At 49.9% G+C, this 5,841-nt stretch overlaps 1 long non-coding RNA gene across 1 annotated transcript; it reads left to right on the top strand.

Moving 5' to 3' along the window:
- Positions 1–2,966: 2,966 nt before the first annotated feature.
- LOC132324389 (uncharacterized) lies at positions 2,967–5,606 on the top strand. Its single transcript, XR_009485602.1, has 7 exons — positions 2,967–3,128; positions 3,213–3,286; positions 3,367–4,543; positions 4,636–4,680; positions 4,782–4,825; positions 4,907–4,947; positions 5,029–5,606. It is a non-coding gene; the product is annotated as an uncharacterized LOC132324389 (long non-coding RNA).
- The last annotated feature ends 235 nt before the right edge of the window (positions 5,607–5,841 follow it).

The following is a 5,841-nucleotide window of genomic DNA, read 5'->3' as shown; positions in this document are numbered from 1 at the left end:
GACTCGCATGTCTTCTTTAGAAGCATCCAGTCAGATGTCTTCTCAGGTCTTGTCCCGAGCTGTACGGGAAGCCGCTCCCTGCAAGGGATCCATTATGGCAGGTTAGGACTTGTCAGAATGAGAGCTCTAGGCAGAGGATTCTGACCGTAGGATTCCCAGGCATCCATCTTGGCAGTTCTTGAGATAAATCATTCAGTTAGCATCTTCTTCCTCCAGGCTTCTCTGAGCCTCATCAGCTCTCCATCGGTCTCACCTCGGTCATCTCATTCTTCATTCTCTCAGTCCTTGCAGTCATTTTCCTTGCCAAGAGATTTCTGTCCGTGTTGTGTCCCCCTTGTTTGTCACGTCCCGTCCTGTGTCACGGGTGTCTGCACACATTTGTGTCGGAGCCGCTCTGCCCTGCCGCATAGCCTGGTGCAATAGGAGAAGTTCCGGGTCCTTGTAGTTTGTAATGTGGGGTGTGGTTGGACTCTAGATGGCATTTGTAGATGGACACAAGATGTCTGGAGCTCTGCAAGTTAAGTGATCCTGCAACACTGACTATTGTCCTACCTTTTGTTTCAGCTTCAGATGGATTAAATCTGTGCCAGACGGCCCCATCCCAGGTGAGGGAGTTCCCCTGAGCAGGTCAGTTACTCTTTGTGTCTGCAGCAGAAGTTTAAATGGTGACTCTGTTACAGCACTGTTTTTTGTGGTTTTTTTTTGTTTTTGTTTTTTTTTTTTTTTTTGTGGTTTTTGTGGTTTTTGTGGTTTTTGTGGTTTTTGTGGTTTTTGTGGTTTTTGTGGTTTTTGTGGTTTTTGTGGTTTTTGTGGTTTTTGTGGTTTTTGTGGTTTTTGTGGTTTTTGTGGTTTTTGTGGTTTTTGTGGTTTTTGTGGTTTTTGTGGTTTTTGTGGTTTTTGTGGTTTTTGTGGTTTTTGTGGTTTTTGTGGTTTTTGTGGTTTTTGTGGTTTTTGTGGTTTTTGTGGTTTTTGTGGTTTTTGTGGTTTTTGTGGTTTTTGTGGTTTTTGTGGTTTTTGTGGTTTTTGTGGTTTTTGTGGTTTTTGTGGTTTTTGTGGTTTTTGTGGTTTTTGTGGTTTTTGTGGTTTTTGTGGTTTTTGTGGTTTTTGTGGTTTTTGTGGTTTTTGTGGTTTTTTTAGCCAGTCAAGGCAGAGAGCCGCAGTCAAGGCCAAGTGGTCAAGGTGAGTATTGAGTAGTGTACAGGAGCAGTTATTGCTGCGGTCACAGGTTGTGGTGCATCTCTAAGCATTCATTCTCATTTGTGCACTTTAGGCAATCGACTCAGCGTACATCCAGCCCCCATCACCTGCCGGTTGATGCACCGGGTTTCCTGCAAATGCAAGTCCTGTGGAAGTATTACAAGAGTCTGTGATGATGAAGCCTTCAACTTTTCTATTTCATGGTCCCATCCTGGCAGCCCTCAGGAACAGCGGAGGAGTTGGGGTGAGTGGAGGAGGCGGGGAGGAGGAGGGAGGCTCCACTCAGGTCCCGGCAATGATAAATCACCTTGTCTCCACTTTAACCCAGCTGCACCCTGCAACAATGGCGATGGCCTCCAAGCAAGCCTGAAGCGTGTGGCCCTAGGACCTGGGCGTTCTTAGGAGAGGGGTGAGTAGCAATGCTGTCATATTTTGGCCGCCGTGCTGCTGAGATTATGCACTGACCTTTGGTTTCCTTTCTCCTGGCAGACTAAGAGACAACAGCCCGGTGTCAGCAGGGACTTCCCAGACGGCGCGTCCGCTTTCCTTCGCACGGATCGGCACGCCCACCTGTCCGAGAGATAAGTAGAGGGCTACGACCCAGAGAGGGGATGAAAGGGGGGTCTGGGTCACGACTCAAGGTGAGGGGATTTTGATTTGGCTTTGGAGATGGGGATGTCCAAGTAATGCCCCCTTAGGCCCTGTAAAGGGAAAATGTCACTTTTGATCAGAGTGCCAAGGTGCACAGGGCAGAGCAGGTCCGGTGTGTATCGTGTCACTTGTCTGTCGTGCAATCTGTGTGTTTGTATATGTCATGTCTATTACCTCAGGCCTTTGAGGGGCCTATCAGAAACCATTCTTGGCATCTGTGATCCGCGTTCTTTATTCTGGCACCAATGCCATAGAACTTTTGACTTAGGAGCTCAGACTGCCATCAGACTCGCATGTCTCTTTAGAAGCATCCAGTCAGATGTCTTCTCAGGTCTTGTCCCGAGCTGTACGGGAAGCCGCTCCCTGCAAGGGATCCATTACGGCAGGTTAGGACTTGTAAGAATGCGAGCTTAGGCAGAGGATTCTGACCGTAGGATTCCCAGGCATCCATCTTGGCAGTTCTTGAGATAAATCATTCAGTTAGCATCTTCTTCCTCCAGGGTTCCCTGGGCCTCATCAGCTCTCCATCGGTCTCACCTCGGTCATCTCAATCTGCATTCTCTCAGTCCTTGCAGTCATTTCCATTGCCAAGAGATTTCTGTGTGTGTTGTGTCCCCCTTGTTCGTCACGGGTGTCTGCACGCATTTGTGCCGGAGCTGCTCTGCCCTGCCGCATAGCCTGGTGCAATAGGGGAAGTCCCGGGGCCTTGTAGTTTGTAATGTGGGGTGTGGTTGGACTCTAGATGGGCACACAATGTCTGGAGCTCTGCAGGTAAAGTTATCTTTCAACAGTTTGACTATTGTCCTAACTTTCCTTTCAGATTCATATGGATCAAATCTGTCCCAGAGGGCCCTATCCTGGGTGCAGGCATCCTCCTGAGCAGGTCAGTCACTCGCTGTTTGTCTCTGCAGCAGAAGTGTAAATGTTGACTCTGTTACAGCACTGTTCTTTGTCTTTTTTTTTTTTTTTTTAGCAAGTCAAGGCAGAGAGCAGCAGTCAAGGCCAAGTGGGCAAGGTGAGCATTGAGCAGTGTACAGGAGCAGTTGTTATTGCTGACGTCTCAATTTCTGGTGCAACTCTAAGCATCCATTCTCGTTCATGCACTTTCGGCAATCGACTCGGCGTACATCCAGCCCCCGTCACCAACCGGCCGATGCACCTGGTTTCCTGCAAATGTGAGCCCCGTGGAAGTATTACAGGAGTCTGTGATGATGAAGCCTTCAACTTTGCTATTTCATGGTCCCATCCTGGCAGCCCTCAGGAACGGCCAAGGAGTTGCGGTGAGTCAAGGAGGCGGGGAGAAGGAAGGAGGCTCCATTCAGGTCTCAGCAATGCCAGGTCACCTTGTCTTCACTTTAACCCAGGTGTGATGACGGTGTCAGCTGCCGAGCAGGCCTGAAGCGTGCGGCCCGAGGAGCTGTGCCTTCACAGGAGAACGGTGAGTGGGAAAATTGTCACGTTTTGACCGCCGTGCTGCTAAGATTGTGTGCTCACATTTGGTTTCCTTTCTCCTGGCAGACTCAGAGACAACAGCCTGGTGTCAGCAGGGACTTCCCAGACAGCGGGTCCGCTTTCTTTCCACCCAGCACGGATCGGCACGCCCACCTGTCCGAGAGATAAGTAGAGGGCTACGACCCACAGAGGGGATGAAAGCGGGGTCTGGGTCACAACTCACAGGGAGGGGATTTCGATTTGTCTTTGGAGACAAGGATGTCCAAGCAGTGCCCCCTTAGGCCCTGTAAAGGGAAAGTATCGCTTTTGATCAGAGTGCCAAGGTGCACAGGGCAGAGCAGGTCCGGTGTGTATCGTGTCACTTGTCTATCGTGCATTCTGTGTTTTTTGTATATGTCATGTCTATTACCTCAGGCCTTTGAGGGGCCTATCAGAAACCATTCTTGGCATCTGTGATCCGCGTTCTTTATTCTGGCACCAATGCCATAGAACTTTTGACTTAGGAGCTCAGACTGCCATCAGACTCGCATCTCTTCTTTAGAAGCATCCAGTCAGATGTCTTCTCAGGTCTTGTCCCGAGCTGTACGGGAAGCCGCTCCCTGCAAGGGATCCATTACGGCAGGTTAGGACTTGTCAGAATGAGATCTCTAGGCAGAGGATTCTGACCGTAGGATTCCCAGGCATCCATCTTGGCAGTTCTTGAGATAAATCATTCAGTTAGCATCTTCTTCCTCCAGGGTTCCCTGGGCCTCATCAGCTCTCCATCGGTCTCACCTCGGTCATCTCATTCTTCATTCTCTCAGTCCTTGCAGTCATTTTCCTTGCCAAGAGATTTCTGTGTGTGTTGTGTCCCCCTTGTTCGTCACGGGTGTCTGCACGCATTTGTGCCGGAGCTGCTCTGCCCTGCCGCATAGCCTGGTGCAATAGGGGAAGTCCCGGGGCCTTGTAGTTGGTAATGTGGGGTGTGGTTGGACTCTAGATGGCATTTGTAGATGGACACAAGATGTTTGCAGCTGGGAAGTTATCCTGGAGACCTTTGACGTTTGTTCTTACTTGTTTTTCAGATTCATCTGGATAATATCTGTGCACGAGGGCCCCATCCTGGGTCTGGGAGTCCCGCGGAGCAGGTCCGTCACTGTTTGTCTCTGCAGCAGAAGTGTAAATGGTGACTCTGTTACAGCGCTGTTCTTTGTCTTTTTCGGAAGTCAAGGCAGAGAGCCACAGTCAAGGCCAAGTAGGCAAGGTGAGCATTGAGTAGTTTCCAGAAGCAGGTATTGCTGAGGTCTCAGTTTCCACTGCAGCTCTAAACATCTACTCCTAATTTTTTTATTTTAGGTGGTCCACTTGCCATCTCTCCTGGCCGAGCATGCCCGATGTCAGGTGGGTACAAGCTTAAGGTATCAGTATGGCATACTTGTCAGATTAGGGAGGTTATCTTTTCTCAGTATCTCAGCATGCTTTTCTGCTTTGCTTTTTTCCAGGTGCTGTCACCGCTCCAGGCATGCCAAAGAACAGAGGAGAGCAGGTGAGTCTGTGTTTAGGCAGGGTGACTCATAGGTGAGTTTTATGCAGCAGCATGCTAAGCCTGTACCTTTTCTTTTTGCAGGTATCCTTTGAGCAGCCTCTGGAGTAGAATCAGGATTTGAGGTGAGCCGGGGCAGCGGTGCAGAGGAGTCCCGGGGATTACTCTTTTTGAGGGCAATAGTCACCTTTTCTGTATCGTCTTAGGTACCCGGAGGAGGTTTGCAGCCAAAGTTTGGAAACGGCAGCACCGAAGCAAACACGGAGAACGTCCCGACGTCCACGTACAACCGACGATGGATTTTGTCCGCTCGTCTTCCAAAAGCTAAGTGTCGCGGCCAGTAGTTGGGAGAAGGGGAAAAACCTTTACTATCACAGGGGGCAATTTGATGTCAGTTTAGCGCAGAGGTCTGTAGCGGGACGGGCTCTCTGGAAGCAAAGGGAGAGGGTTTCTCCTCAGCCTCACCACAGCCTCTGCCGGGCAGGGCAGTTCCGACCCATCTCCACATTGTCGTAAACTTTGCGTCGTCAGCCTTCTTCAACTCGACATCGTCACGGATCTTTCGCCCGAGGAGTTCGCCTTCAGGTCCGGAGCTACGGCCACGGTCAATCGGCGGTCTCCGCTTCCTTCTCTAGGCCCACCGAGCCTCTCGAGCGTCCTCTTAACCGCTTCGGTGCTAACTTCTTTTAACGAGTTACATTTCATCATTACATCCTATCGTCATACGGCTTTCTTTCCTTTTGCATCATCAGCCCCCGGCTCATCTTGCGCTAGCCATCTCGGGTCCATAAGGTGAAAGCGCCAGGCAGTTTCCACTTGTCTCTCCGTTACATCATCCGTGTCTATGTTACGTCATCCATGTCCGTGTTACGTAGTCTGTCTCCACCGTCTTCCATGTCGTAGGCCTTCGTTCCATCCCAGCTCTTTACGGGCACTATTTCTTGCCATATCGGCCGTATTTTACACACATTCCTTCACTTATTCCGGCATCTTTAAATCTTTACTCTTTGAGACGGGAA

This window comes from Haemorhous mexicanus, chromosome 3 (assembly GCF_027477595.1).
Source record: "Haemorhous mexicanus isolate bHaeMex1 chromosome 3, bHaeMex1.pri, whole genome shotgun sequence".
NCBI classification, from domain to species: domain Eukaryota; kingdom Metazoa; phylum Chordata; class Aves; order Passeriformes; family Fringillidae; genus Haemorhous; species Haemorhous mexicanus.
This window is presented reverse-complemented; position numbering and strand designations above follow the sequence as displayed.